The sequence below is a fragment of the Lacerta agilis genome, chromosome 10 (assembly GCF_009819535.1).
Source record: "Lacerta agilis isolate rLacAgi1 chromosome 10, rLacAgi1.pri, whole genome shotgun sequence".
NCBI classification, from domain to species: Eukaryota; Metazoa; Chordata; class Lepidosauria; order Squamata; family Lacertidae; genus Lacerta; species Lacerta agilis.
Genome location: NC_046321.1, coordinates 32,373,246 through 32,388,780, shown reverse-complemented (window position 1 = coordinate 32,388,780; position 15,535 = coordinate 32,373,246). Strand labels below are relative to the sequence as shown.

At 42.1% G+C, this 15,535-nt stretch overlaps 1 protein-coding gene across 4 annotated transcripts in view; it reads left to right on the top strand.

Annotated features, from left to right (window-relative positions):
* Positions 1-6,330: 6,330 nt before the first annotated feature.
* The window catches only part of ANO4 (anoctamin 4), a 119,952-nt gene continuing 110,747 nt past the window's right edge, over positions 6,331-15,535 (top strand). For 2 of the 4 annotated variants that reach the window (XM_033162352.1, XM_033162351.1), the window contains exon 1: positions 6,331-6,466. The gene's annotated coding sequence lies outside the window, so the exon portion shown is untranslated. The remainder of the gene's footprint in view (positions 6,467-15,535) is intronic. The other 2 variants (XM_033162350.1, XM_033162353.1) reach the window with 2 other exon arrangements.

Genomic DNA, 15,535 nt, shown 5'->3' with positions numbered 1-15,535 from the left:
GAGAGAGCTGGAAGAGGCAGGTTAGAAGCAGGGGACAGAAACATGTCTTGCTCTGTGCTGGATCCAAAACTGTGAGAAGCAAGCTATTTTTTTGAGAGAGGGAGGTTAATGTTGGAAGCCCCTCCATCCTGTGCTCAGGTTGTAAATATGTGTAAATACAAGCATATATCCTAAAGACACCACAGTCCCCACTGACCTTCATTCCAAGGAAACTAAACACTGGAAAAGTACTTGGGACCCCTGGAATCTCTCGCTGCTTGGGGATTGGGGAGACATGTAACAGGATTATGTCTTAGATACGTATCTCTGCTCTTAACTATTTTGTACTCCCTTTCACTGGGGTATGCCTGCACCTGTTTTTATGCAAATGATCATTAAACTGAACACATAAAAATGGTGCAGTCTGTACCTTATTTCAGTTTGTACCACCAATGATCATTTTCAAGCAAATGCAGTTTTCTTGTCAAAATCTAAATCGGTGTTCTCCCAGTTCAAAGTGGTAAAAGTGGAAGTCTGGCTCAGCGGTGTATTCTTCAGTACTTCTTGTAACATGGAAGTGCTTCTTGGTGAAAGTAGACATAATTAACGACTGTTAATTAAGAGATAAACCTACATGCGGCATGGCAGGTTCTTGATTGCATCTCCTGATGTATGCTTTTTTTTAAAAAGAGCTTCAAAAGAGCCAACAGAGCAATGGGGTGGGGCAGCAGGGCTTGGAAGGTGGGTGCTTAATGACGGTCCCAAACTGAAGCCCTGTCTCCAAAGCCACAATGAGCTTCACTCTGGAAATGCCACTAGCAGTTTTAGTAGGAGGGTACAATTTTGATTCTGAAAACAACACAGGAAATGGTTGAATATCTCCTCCAGCTATACTGCGTCCCTGAGCAAATTCTCTCTCTCTCTCTCTCTCTCTCTCTCTCTCTCTCTCTCTCTCTCTCTCTCTCTCTCTCTCTCACACACACACACACACACACACACACACACACCTTAAAGCTATAAAAAAAACACATCAGGAGGAATCAGTCATGTAGTCTGACACTAAAGCAAGGATAGGGAAACTGTGGCTGAAATGTTGCTGGACTACAATGTCCACCATCTCTGACCACTAGCCATTGTTAGTTAAAATGGATACTTCATAAGGCTGAACTCACTTTGAACCCAGTTTTTTTCTGAATGCTGTAGATTCACCAAAGTGGTCAGAATACTCTGGGTCGACTAACATGTCTGGTTGGTTTGTGGCTTTCAGGTCTCTTTCAGACCTCAGTTCCATGATCAGGGCCAATACAAAGGACGAGAAAAATACAAACATATTTGTACACATGCAACCTACCTTTTGAATTTTTCAAACTGTTTCACAAAGGTTGTTTATGCCATTTTGTGACAAGTATTATTCAGTAAGCGGTTGGCAGCCATCTTTATGGCTAGTGTTATAACATTAGTTATTGCAGCAACAGTAATATTACTGAGCAAGTGTATGACACATACCTTCTCTTTTCTGGTATGGCAGGCCTAGAATGGTTATGACTAGTAACACTATTAGACTACTAAAAAGCTGCATGCCAGCATCTCTTTCATCGAAAAAAAAATACTGGGGTGATCAGCTTCATTCCAAGCAGCTTGCTACAGGCAAGCTTTCAAGCAGAGTGAACCAAAGAGCCTTTAATGGCCTGTGGATTAGAAGGTGCTGTCAAGAGTAATAGATCAATAGAGAATTTCAAAGTATGAATAGAATCCTATACAAAGCTGGTCTGCACACAGGACTTTATGAGACACATTATCTCAGGGTCATGGGTTCGAGCCCCACGTTGGGCAAAATATTCCTGCATTGTAGGGGCCTGGACTAAAGGACCCTTGTGGTCCCTTCAGTTCCATGATTCTAAGATCTAGATGGAGGGCTGTTTTCTATGCTTCGTTGGGAAGTCTAGAACAGTATGCTACATGGATTCCATGCCAGCTGCAATGCTTCTGGGATCTGGCATGGAAATGTTCTGTGCAATTGAATTCCCTGTAGGGATTTCCTTTAAAAATACATGCTATGAATTATGCTCTGAACCACACAAGAGTGTGGGAGGGGTAGAACAGGTTGGTTGGTTGGTTGGTTCATAGCATATTGGCAAAGATCAGATGCCTCAAGGCATCCCTAAAACTGTAGTGGTGACTTATTTATTTATTTCATTTTTGAACTATTTCCCATGAAACATCCTGAAGCAATTAACAGTCAGAACATCTATGAAATTATAAAACAACTTTAATCCAGAAATTTAGAAACCCGAGTCCATCTAGGAACAACAGATAGACTCATTTGTAATATGTGAGTCTGTTCTGTATCTTAATTTCTGATCAGGCTATTTATAAGAAGATTTGTGGTCTTTTTTTCTGAAAAAGCTATTAGTATTAGTATTTATTACCTTAATTCAAGTTGACTTCTCGCTGATTTACCCTGGGATTCACATGCCATTTTTGGAAAGGAAAACCCAGGTTGGATTATTAAAATAGCCACCCAGTTGCCATGCTGTGTCCTCAATCCCTGGTAATTGAATAATCTTGTATCTGAAGCAGATAGCCAACTGTATATGTAATTAGACCTTTCTCCCCTGAAAATGATGGGATGGTGGTGTTTCTGATTCCTTGTTTCATTGACATGAGATACACTATTTTATCAGAATAATGAACAGATGAAATATAGCTAAATTATGTCTGCAGCAGTCCTATCATCCAATAAACTAAAAACCATGTTCTTTCTTTCTTTCTTTCTTTCTTTCTTTCTTTCTTTCTTTCTTTCTTTCTTTCTTTCTTTCTTTCTTCTTCTTCTTCTTCTTCTTCTTCTTCTTCTTCTTCTTCTTCTTCTTCTTCTTCTTCTTCAAGTTTTATCTGTCAGTGTTTATTTAGATATCAGCAATATATTTTAATAATCCTATGGACCTTCTTCATCACATTGTTGTTATGTTATATGTTCCAGGCTGGGTTGGTTTTGCTTTCATTGCTTTGGGGTTTTTTGTTATTTGTTTGCCTTTGATGGTAGGGCTTGACTTGCAATAGCAAGGGAAGTTGGAGAACAGAAGAATTGCAAGATAAGAAGCTGAACCCTCAAGGCCAGCTGGCTTAATTGGCTCTACAACAAGCTGCATGTCTTTTGTAATCTGCTCACCGAGTAATTTTCTGACTTTGCTAAATATAGATACGTAACATTGTTTCCCTCCAGACAACAAAAATATTGACAACGTATTATATTTTGTTCTTCCTTCTGAATGAGCATGTATACCTATAGCTTAGGTGTTGTGCATACAACTTAACAGTACTGTGGCACATTGTAGTCTATCAAATTTACATAGAGCTCTAAACTGCACACCTGTCCCTAGAAACATGGCACCAAAGGAAGTCTGGATGTCATGCTTACAATAGACCCACTGAAATCAATGGAATTTAAGTCTGACTTATATCTCACTGAGTCCAGTGAATTAACTCTAAGCATAACTAAGTCTGGATGTGATCCAATCAGACTTGCATTCTCTGGGAACAGATGCACATTCCTGACAAATCTGGGAACTAATTCTAGTAGCAAAGAATACCAATAAAAGAAACAGCCAATTTAAGTGTGTGTGAGGGCATAAGCCCCCTAATACTCTGTCTATTTAGCTGATACGGACAGCAGCTATCTATAAGATGTTGGGTGTGAAGCTTTCACATGGCTTAGCACCATGTTTTAAGTCTTTGCAATCTGTATGGTCTTCCTAACCTTTATACATGCCAACAATCTATGGCCTGGGTGGATGCCATGCTATATGCAAACTCTGTGTGTATACATAGTGGTTTTAAATGTTATAGTGAATTACGGAGAAAACTGCATCCACAGGGGCATTGATGTGTCAGGAATAATGTTTAATAGATGTCTTAAGAGGAGATAATTAAAATAATGATTGCTTTTCTATCCTGCCTTTCTTCCAACAGAAACTCAGGGTGCCCCCAGAAATCACCCAAATGCCACCATTGTATTAAAACAATAGTTAAAATAGTAACTTAAATCTGTATCAAAACTCAAAAGCACCAAAGCAGCAGACACAGCAGAGTTTCTGGCATAGCAGCATACAAATTAGTACTTCAGCTAAGGTAAATTAAGTTGTTATATTAGCTAGGAAGCTGAAACCTCATAAAAGTATAACCTCGCAGAGCTATTCTCACAAGTAGCTTTACCTTTTAATAGAGGCCAGCAGGGATTTTGCTTGGTGTTTAAAAGTCTCAGGGCATAGGCCCATGATACGAATTAGCATAAAATTTGCAATTTATACATAGAGATGCAAATGCAAGCCTCTGAGCAAATTAAGTTGGTGGGTGGCTGAGGTCTCACTGGTGCTGCACTTTGAAGTATGTAAAGCCACCCTTTAATATTTAAAAAATAATAAAGGAAAGTGGTAGAAGTCCAGGTGCTCATTGCAAAAGTCCCAGGGCCGCCCAATAACAATGTTCCTTGAAGACCAGCTCTCCGGCACAGGGCAGTTGATCTGATTTCTAACATCATCTTGAAATATGTGTCTTTCTTTGTGGAATGCAAACCAAATTAGCTTTTTATGCGTGTGATTCACGTAAACCTTTTCTCACCCCACCCCCGGTCGTCCTCACATTTTGTTCATAAAGAGTGTCAATATAAATTTTGATCATCTGACAATGATTTTGCATTTGGTAAATTGTGGAGCACTGATTGCAAATTCATTATTCATCATATAAGTCTTTGAGGTTGATGAAGCACCATTTTAGGAATTGCACCTGTAGCAATAAGCTTCATGTGACAAATGGAATCTATTTTAGTTTTAGCCTTGGCTATTTATGCCGGCATTTGTTTTAAAGGCTTTGATTTAGATATGTATATAACATAGCAGCTATGACAACGATGTGAAGATGATGTAAAAGACGTTATGGAGTTTGAGACTATCATCTAGAGAAGCAAGATTCTAATCACAGTAGCAGATTCAAAGTATAAGGCGAGAAATGCCATGGGATTAAAACAGACACCTGCCTGTGTAGTGTCCCATCCCACCCATGGTCTGGAAAGAGAATCTCTGTGTTTTTCTTGGAGGGCCAGCCCTACTATTAGCAGAGTGGGATAGCTGTTTCAGGCAGCTGGTTTTGCATGCCATGAAAGGACAGCACATTGTTTCCTTTTTAAGTTGTTGTTATTATATATATATTTTTACTGCCCTACATGTTCTCATTGTAATCCACACACTTCATAGCAGAAAACCAAAAAATAAAACAATATTTTCTAAGTGGATTAAAACGAGAGAATGTGTAAATACATTTATTTGCATTATTGTTGAGGGACACAGTTTATTCTAAGTCCAGATTTGGGTGTGGTTGACGGCAGAACTTTGTATTTCCGTTGCAGAAATCTAGACTCCTTCATGGCGTGAGAACTGTATTTATTTTCCTTGTGGTTAATTGACAGGGACTGTTCCCCCAATCTTTTCATCCTGTCAGATGTTGCCCTCTCTGTGGCATAAAGACACTGATGCTTTAAATGGTGAACAACAGGTGGGGATTGTGCATATACACCATTCAGCTGAAGGTGCAATCCTTTGCATTCCTACTCAGAACCAAGAAAGGGTTGAGTTGAGCAGGACTTGCACCCCTATTGCACAGGATTGCACCCCGATTCTTTGGCATGCACAAGCATCATGCTTTGGTGCGACTGCGGAGGTGGTGGAGAAGTAGTAGTAGTGGCAGTGAGTGACGAAACATCTTGAACTCCTTTGGGGCACCGTTTTTTAAAGCTCTCAGCAACCACAGTTCCCGTGGACAGCTCATTTGTCTGCAGGATCCAGGATCAAAAGACACAGATTGCCCTAGGAGTGTTCTTGGCCGGGCGAGCGGTGGTGGGAATGTGTTGCTTGCCTCAGTCCTGTGCTGTCAGGGCTCTGGAGAACTGTCATGCTGGCACCGCTCAAGTGCCACCTGATTGGCTGCTGGCAAGGGCTGATTAAGAATACTGATGCTGGCTCAGCTGCTCTCTGGCTCCGTTCTCCCCCCCCCCCAACCACCACTCCTCAACTCCTCCCCCACCCCCCCTCCACATCATATCTCCAAATAGCAAGTAATTGTGAGCATATGAAGAAGACAGCAAGGGGGTGGGGGAATCCACATCGCGTAGCTTGAGTCTCTCTCTGTGTGTGTGAGGGAGGGAGACACGGAGGGGAAAACAACGGTCTGCTTTAGCTGCAGTGCTACAGCAGAGTCAGACTTCTTCCCTGCCCCAGGTTTTGTGCCAGCACGCAAACTGCTTACAGGTTTGACAGGCTGTGAAAAAGACTTGCCTGTTGTTGTTGTTGTTGTTGCTCCTGGTGTGTGTAAATTGAGCATCCTCCGCCTTGCCTTTCGCTGGACCGGCTGCTCTTCAGCGGATCTCTTGCTCTCCAGAAAGGTGTTTCGGAAGGGCCCCCTAAAGTGGTTCTCTTCAGTTCTTTCTGTTTTTATGGTGAGTACCGGCGTGTGCACAGACTATGTTTGCTGCAGTGCTCGCTAGCTCTCTTCCATCCGCGTTCCCCCCCCCCACCCCGTGGATCACAGCTAAGCCTCTTGACCTTCATTTACAGGACTGTCTCATTTTCTCTACCCTCCTCATGCACTGGCGTGTGTTTTATGAAGTAAATGCAAGTTGCTCTTTGGTCGGGCTCCTCCGCCTCAACGCCCCTCTCTTGAAATCCCCTTTTGTCCTTGAAAGAGGGAGCACGCTGCTGGCTGCCAGCTTACAGCAGTGTGAAGGAATCCTGAAGAAGTGGAAGAGGGGGACTTGGGGAAGACATAGGTCTGCCGCACCACAAAAATAAGCTTCATGCTTTACAGGAGAGGGAGGGAGGGAGGGAGGAAAACCCATCCCTGAGCTTTAAGAAGGGGTGGGGAGCTCTTGTCTTTTCTACCAGCATTTTATCATCTCTGTTCAGGAGGGCCTCTCGAGGCACCAGCTTTTTAAAGCGCAAATATCTGAGAAGATTAATTGGGCATTAAAATGAGCTCTCCTTTGTGCTGAGGAAAGTCAACCTGCACTGCTTCTAGAGCAGGGAGGTGCGGGGGGGGGGAAGAGATAACTTTAGTGAGCAGGACTTAGACACCTCTACTTTCTGTCCTGAAAAACCTCAAAACTTAAGTGTTTTACAATGCTTCAAGGAGAAGGAAAAGTGCACATATTTCCAAACAGAAATTATAATTGTTTGGGCCATACTTTGTCCTGTGTTAACAAAAATTTGATTTGAATATGCCTGCTGTCAGTTGATAACATAGCATATATACAGTATATAATGGAATATAGCAGTCCCCTTAGTAAGTCTCTCCAACTTACCTTTCTAAAGGGAAGAATGCTTGTACTGCAGATTAGTTACTATGAGCTCATCCTGCACAATATGTTTTTCAGTATGAATTTTATGAATACATAAGATGCCCAGCTTAAGTAATTCCCTTGGGTCATTATTTCACTGTAATAATAACCTAAAGCCCCAAACCTGCATAAAATTTTGAAATTAACAGACACATGAGGTGATCTGTACATGGAGAGGAACCCATACAAGAAGAGACAGATTTCTTTGCATAGATCAGTTTTACCACCAGCATAAATGGCTGCTGCGGGGCAGCTCAGGGTCATGTCATGCAATACACTGCCTAGGTGTTCAGGGTGACCCGCTTTGACAGCACTGGTCACATCTTGTGAAGAGCAAGTGTCCATAAACACATTAGTTTGTGTATAACCTTCTGTTCTTTTTTAATGCTCCCTGGCTTCACCTTGGATAAGAGCCAGAGCATTTCTTTTACCTGTCCCAGGCTGCAATCCTATAAACATTTCCCTTTGAGTAAGCCTATTAAACTAAGTTGTGCTTACATATGAGTAGACATGCATAGGAGTGTGCTGTTGGTGTCCTTTGTTTCCTCCCCAAGATGAGAACAGAGATGGAGTGTCATTTTAAGCTACATATTTTTTTAATAAATATGTGATTTTTATAACACAGTCCCTTGGACCTGTAATATTGATTCAAGCAATTTAATCCCTTGGAAACTGATGGGACAAACTGGACTTTCTGGCTTAACTAGAGTGCAGATTGGACTGCTAATAAGAACATCTCAATTAATGATTTGACCTGTGATGTGAGTAGTACAGTTTATAGAGCTGTATTATTTTTCTGATAATTATGGGCATGCCTGCAATAGTGAAAAAACACCAAGATTACCATTAATGGGTTTTGGGTTTGTATGTTTTTAAGAAAAAAGAAGTAGTAACACTGCAAAGTTTTACGTAATGTAAGAAGTTCTTCACATTCAATGTGACAGCAAATCTGGTGCACAGACATGGGCCCTTGTAACCAACTATAACTTTGGCATAGTGGAAATAGTGTTCTGTTGGAACGGTGCTGGAGGATCTGAGCTACAGTGGTGATGTCAACATCTGAGTAGGAAAAAAGAGCAGTGAGGTGAGATGCTTCTTCAAAACAAAGGTGGGATCTTCCTCAGACCAGTACAAACCAGGTTTCTTATAACTCAGGACACACTACTGGGTAGTTAAGGCATGGCTTACTTTGTGTTCCCAGAGGAATAGCATGAGACTGCCCTGTGTTAACAGCAACAGAGAGCAAGAAGGGACAAAAAGCCATTCAATTCCATCCTTCCTACATCATGACAATGCATACACGCCTAAATACAAAGGGAGCAGATGCACTGCAGAAAGATTACTGCAGAGCAAATTGTTCCAAATGACTGAGCGAGTGAGCCAGTTCAAACAATGCAGGAGGAACTGTTGGGGTTTAAGCCCAAACCAGCTTCCCCCAGTCTGGTGTCCTCCAAATGTTTTTGGGACTGCAGCTCCAGCCAGCACAAACATGCTGGCTGGAGCTGATGTGAGTTGCAGTTCAAAACATCAGGAGGGCACCAGGTTGGGAAAAGTTGGTCTAAACTTTAGGCATCTAAGTTATCTCCCTACACTGCAGATTTGAGAACCTTTGAAGTTTGCTGCACAGTGTTGCTAAGACTTAACTAGTAGGTTCCTTGACACTTCAACTCAGTGTTTTCTGGTTATAACATAGGTTTGCAATTTATGACGTATTTCTTTATTAAAGTACTTGCACAGTGGATAATTCTTTTTTGCACTGTAAACATGTTGTGTGTTGCAAAAATCCCTCTTGAGTCATCACTGCTGAAGTGTTTGGGTGCTGCACAGCGACGTAAATATGTGATGCTTCTAAAATGCCCAAGATTTGTTTCAGGCTCACTGAACTAATAATATAGCATTGATGCAATTGCATTGTATCACTAAACTTTACATTGGGTTACTGAAGCCCAGAGGAATCTCAATGCATTCCATCAAAATGACACCTCAAAATTATAGCAGGTAACTAGGATGCTTTTTCAGACCCAGTTCACACCACTGTTCATATGTAACACATGCTGCATGAAATTACCGGTAGCTAGCAGCTCTGAATATATGGAAATTACATTTGTGCAGGCTATTTCCCCCTAGAACCTTTCTTAGAAAGTTATTTTGAGCATGGGATGTTCTATGATACATTGGACAAAAATTGTGTATTAATTTAATCATTGGTTGATTAACAGTAGTTTATTTGACAAGTTCTATCCTTACAACCAGGCTACAATTGACTAGGGTTCAATTAAAATACATGCATAAACAAGGAATAGCTTGCTTGCATTATAACAACCAGTTCGTGGGGTCCCTCTGTCACATTCTAGCATTACCAAGAAAGGCATCCCAGGACAGGTAAGTCAGATGAAGCATCAGGGCAATGCAGTTATGAGCAAGTGTGGTTATTGTTGGTTCCCATTGAGCTTCTAGGCAATAAAGTAAATAAGTTGCTTTCAGGCACACAGTTTAGGAGGCATGTGCTGCCTATTGCCCCTAGATGGAAATTCACTGGTATGGAATTCCACTTAACTTCCCTTCAGTTCCCTGTGGTTTCTATCACCTGCCTCATGACAGGTGTTAATACAATAAATTTTGCAATTATCACTAACTTGGAAAGGTTAAATATGTGCCTTCTAAGATATACTTCAGCTCTAATTATCACTGTCTGTAATTTTTGCATCTCATTGCCACACAACTCCCACATTACAACTTTCCCCTTTGTTTGTCTGTTTTATTTCATGCATTTATGTCCCGCCTTATACCAAATGCATTCCGAGGAAGAGGGTTTGAATCCACAAAAGCCAGTTCTCAAAGTGCCACGAGCCTCTTTGGTTGTCTTAGTTGTTTCCTAGAGCAGATGACATAAGATAAGTGGCTCGGATCCTAGCTATGGTTCCATGAGGAAAAGAGCTCAACCTGTTCATGGATAGGGCTGAGATCCAGTAGAGCAGACATATCCAAAGTCCGCTTCGGGGGCCTAATCCGGATCGCTGGTCGGTTTAATCCGGTACCTGTTTATTTCCTGGAGTAAATACCCCCCCCCCAAAAAAAAACCCTCCACAACTTCAATCTGAAAAAAGCTCAACAACTTCAATCCTAAAAAAGCTCAACAACTTTGGTTGGCCCTTCAGTTCATCAAATCTGGCCCTCTTTGAAAAAAGTTTGGACACCACTGCAGTAGAGGATCCTACTAGTAGACCAGCGGGAGACACAGATTTCACTGCTCTAGTCCTTTGTGCGGCCTTTCATGATTTCACACCCTTCAGCATTCCGCAGATTAAAATTGAGATGCATATCTTTAAGTGCTGTGCTCCTGTGTGAGCCAGCTCTGGTTTCCCAGCCCCTGTCTCCATTACTGGCAGCAGTTCCCTCCGTCAGCGCCACACCAGCACCTCCAGCTCCTCCTCCTCTTCCCTGTCCCCATCCTCATAGGCTTCTTTTCCTCCTCCAGCAGGCAGAGGAGGCATGGCTTCAGGGCCCAGCGTGGTTGGCCTGGCCTGCACAAGCAGCAGCTTCCCCATCTCCACCTCCACCTCCATGGGCTCTGGCATATTGGGCACCCTCACAAAGGGATGCTCAGCATGGAAAATGGGACATCCAATCAGAATCTGGGATGGCTTCTGCAATTCCGGTATGTCCCAGTCAAATTGGGACTGTTGATGGGTATGAGATGTTCCAGAGGCTTCCTAATTAGGCACAAGGGGCTGCAGGAAGTCAGCAAGAGTGCCCCCCCCCGATTTTCTCCTGGCGGTAGCATCCCGTAACAGAATACTGTATGTATTACATATTTTCTATTAGAAGCTAGATTTCACGGGGAGATGGTAGCACGGACCTCTATATACACAACCAATTTAACTGATATCAACAATACTTATGCTGCTGTCCATTTGCACCACTAGGAGCTATTGAACCCAATGCAAACAGGAAGAGGGCTCTGGCTTCCTTCAGTACTCAGAGGGTAGGTGAAGGAGGCACAAGAGGACAGCAGCCGCCTAATAAAATCAGCCTTGCTGTAGTTTCATAGCCTTCTGTACATGCCCAAGTATGCACACAAGTTTAAACGAAAGGTCAGCATTCAGTCACAGTGTTGCAGGCTCTATTATCTACTAGGCAATAGCAGTAGATGCACTCTGCCAGTTCGGGGGCCCAGCCATGCCAACCGACCACTGACACCAGCCCTGCAGCAGTTCTCACAGAAAGATCAGTGTGCATTAAATCTAAAAGCCAGAGCAAAAAAAGCGGCGAGTGTTATTTTAACAGCATCGTTTAACTATTCATGAGTATCAGTGCTTTTAATTGACAGATAGCTTCAGAAGGACCACTGTAGGTTTTGGCTCTGGCTGCATGTAGAGTATTTCTTTTTCTCGCAGCATGGTGTCATGTTAATTTATTTGCAGGGTGTCTGAAGCCTGCATAGAAAACAACTGCAGAAAGAACATTAAAAAAAATCCATTCTGTTCTTCATTCAGTGAGCCAACAACACTAACTGGACTGATTAGGTCATAGCAGGGTACACACACACAGTCAGTGTGGCTGAATGACCACAGGACTGTTTCATTTAAAAGAGTTTTATATAGCTTATTTTTGTCCTATCACTGCAAGTTGCACATACTACAGTGATCCAGTATTCACGTTCTGCTTCCACTTTATTTTGGCTCAGATTTTTACCTGTATCCATTTCCTGTGTACATGACTAACCTTTTGACATTGTTACCTAGGTTGACAATTCAGCCCTAAAATTAATTATATCTGGATCTGAAACACTTATGTTGGGAAATAAGTCAAATCAAGTTCATAGAAAGGGTGCCTAGTTTTGAGATTTTGAACTATATTGAAGTTTAGAGATGTGCAATGCAATTAGATGCAGGTTTACGCTGTGGGTTAAACCAGTGTTTTTCAACCTTTTTTGGGCAAAGGCACACTTGTTTCATGAAAAAAATCACGAGGCACACCACCATTAGAAAATGTTAAAAAATGCTAAAAAATTTAACTCTGTGCCTATATTGACTATATATAAAGTAATTTTTCAATTTTTTCCACGGCACACCAGGCAACATCTCGCGGCACACTAGTGTGCCACGGAACAGTGGTTGAAAAACACTGGGTTAAACCACAGAGCCTAGGGCTTGCTGATCAGAAGGTTGGTGGTTCGAATCCCCGTGATGGGGTGAGCTCCCGTTGCTCGGTCCCAGCTCCTGCCAACCTAGCAGTTTGAAAGCACGTCAAAGTGCAAGTAGATAAATAGGTACCGCTCCGGCGGGAAGGTAAACGGCATTTCCGTGCGCTGCTCTGGTTGGCCAGAAGCGGCTTTGTCATGCTGGCCACATGACCCGGAAGCTGTACGCCGGCTCCCTCGGCCAGTAACGCGAGATGAGCGCTGCAACCCCAGAGTTGGACACGACTGAACCTAATGGTCAGGGGTCCCTTTACCTTTACCTTTACTTGGAAGTGAGCCTCTCTGGGTTCTGCTAGCGTAACCTTCAGAGAAAGAACTAGGTGCAATTTCACTCGTTAAACTTATTAAATATTAAATAATACATCCTCAAAATAAGTCTGATTAGTCATAATTATCATTCAGCAACATCTTAAATCTGTAAGTAGTATGGTTCAAATGACTAAACTGGAAAAGTTTTGTGGGGGGGGGGGGGGTGGACCATTTTCACATTTAAGCACAAAGGGTCTTGTAACAAATTTACCAGGTCATATCCTTTCATGGGGTAAATTCCATTTGACAGGTACTCTGGTCCATAAAGTGTATGCCACAATAAAAGAGTTAGTCTTTAAGGTACTGCAAAATGCTATTTGTTTTTGTTGCAACAGGCATGGCTATTACTATGGAATTTGTCTGTTTTACATACATGGAGAAAAATATGTTTTGGGTAACAATTGTCAAAGTTTTGTCTTTTTAAATTTTTATTTATGTGTAAATTGCCATGAGACAGTGGATTAGGAGATTAATAAATTTATTAATTGTAGTAATAATAATGCTAATTTAAATATCAGTGGTTCATATTTTCTATAATCTTGGCACTAATTTTTTATAGTTCCCTTAGTGCTTCAAAGAAGATGTAACTAAAACATTTCACTTTTCTTCAACCTGCAGATGTAATGGAAGAAGTAATAAAGTGTTCTAGATGAAGGCTCCAGATGGATTAAGCCCAATTGATCATGGTAGAACTTAGTTTTGAGTAAATATTATATAAATGTCATTGTTAACACTACAATCCTATCCATAAACCCATATATGTGAGTAAATCCCATTGAACTCAGTGGGTTTTGCTTCTGAGTAGACATGCACAGGCTTACTAAGTGTGTGGTGTTGTGGTTGGACTAGGACCTGGGAGACTAGGATTCAAATCTCCACTCAACCATGAATCTCAACAGGGCTAGTACTTCCTCTCAGCCTACCTACTTCACAAGGTTGTTATAGGGGTTAAATTTGTGGTGGCGTGGGGGGCGGGGAGAGAGAGAGAGAGAGAGAGAGAGAGAGAGAGAGAGAGAGACCATATACTTCATCTTGAGCTCCTTGGAGGAAAAGATGAGATAAAAGTGCAATAAAATGTTCCATCTTCAAAAAGAAAACCAATACAGACAAATACAGACAACTTAATTGTACATTTTTATTCTCATCAGATAGGTGGATTTAAAGTGATGTGAGCACAAACTGTTGCCTAGATAGGAATTATATAGATGTACCCTTAAAATGAGGGACGACGGTGGCGCTGTGGTCTAAACCACAGAGCCTAGGGCTTTCCGATCAGAAGGTTGGCGGTTCGAATCCCCGCAATGGGGTAAGCTCCCATTGTTCGGTCCCAGCTCCTGCCCACCTAGCAGTTCGAAAGCATGTCAAAGTGCAAGTAGTTAAATACTTCCGGCAGAAAGGTAAACGGCGTTTCCGTGTGCTGCTCTGGTTCGCCAGAAGCGGTTTAGTCATGCTGGCCACATGACCCAGAAGCTGTCTGCAGACAAACGCCAGCTCCCTTGGCCTATAGAGCAAGATGAGCGTGCAACCCCAGAGTCGTCCGCAACTGGACCTAATGGTCAGGGCTACCTTTACCTTACCCTTAAAATGATGCCTATGAACTGACTTGCCATACCATGTATTCCGTGATATGGACGTACCAAATGTACTCAAAAAATGTTTCTGTAATAAGTTCTGTAATAGGGGGCGAATATAGGATTTTTAGGTTCCCAGCAGGATACTCTGACTGGTTCCCAACCGAATACTCTTACTGTTTAACAGCTGTGACTCAGTTTTGTGATGTGTCTGGTCTTCTATCTCACACCTTTAATCTGTGTTATGTATGAGGGTCAGCTCTGATCAGGCCTATTAAATGTCACTTGGCTTGTCATCACACTTGTGTGTCATCAGGCAAAGAATGGGGGGATGATTTTAGACTGCAGTTCTTGATCACTTACCAGATTATTGGGATTTTCTGTTTACCTATGCACCTTGAGGGGCATACAACAAATACACTCATCCTCACTGGGACTGGTGGCTGCCCAAGTCTATACTTCATTACCATGTATGCATTGCACCTGCCCCCAGTTTCCCTCTTTTTGTCAGCTGCTACCCTGAGTCCTTTGGCTTCTCCAGCAATGGTGACTTGCCCTCCACCTTTGTCTCTATACTCAGGAAATGCACACCCTTTGGCCTTTCCCACCCAGCTCTCTAATCCTCAGCTCCTTTGACTCCCATAAGACTTCTGACATCACAGAAGTCAGCCGTAGTTATATGATGAATATCTAAAACAAATGGACCATTTTGTGCTGACAATGCAGCTTCATTTTTGCATTCTCAGAAAGTTTTGCCAGGAATATGGTCTTCACACAACAATAGAGTCCTTGCGAAGGCAGATATTTACAGTATTCTTACTTGGCTCAATACATTTACTAATGGAACAAAGAGGCAGAATTAAATTTGACTTTTTCTTAACTTTTGCATCTGTGGCCAAGGGCCCACTCCAAAGGACTTGCTTTAACGTTGCTGCAGTGCAAAGGCAGATAGTGGCCTGGTTTGTTTGCCAGTGGCAAAGACATTAATCTCTTTTCCACCTCGCATCAAGAATCCCCAAACCATTTGTAAAAAAAAACCTCCTCTGAATCAGTTGCGAGCACAGCAGGCTATCCCCTCTGCTCCACATT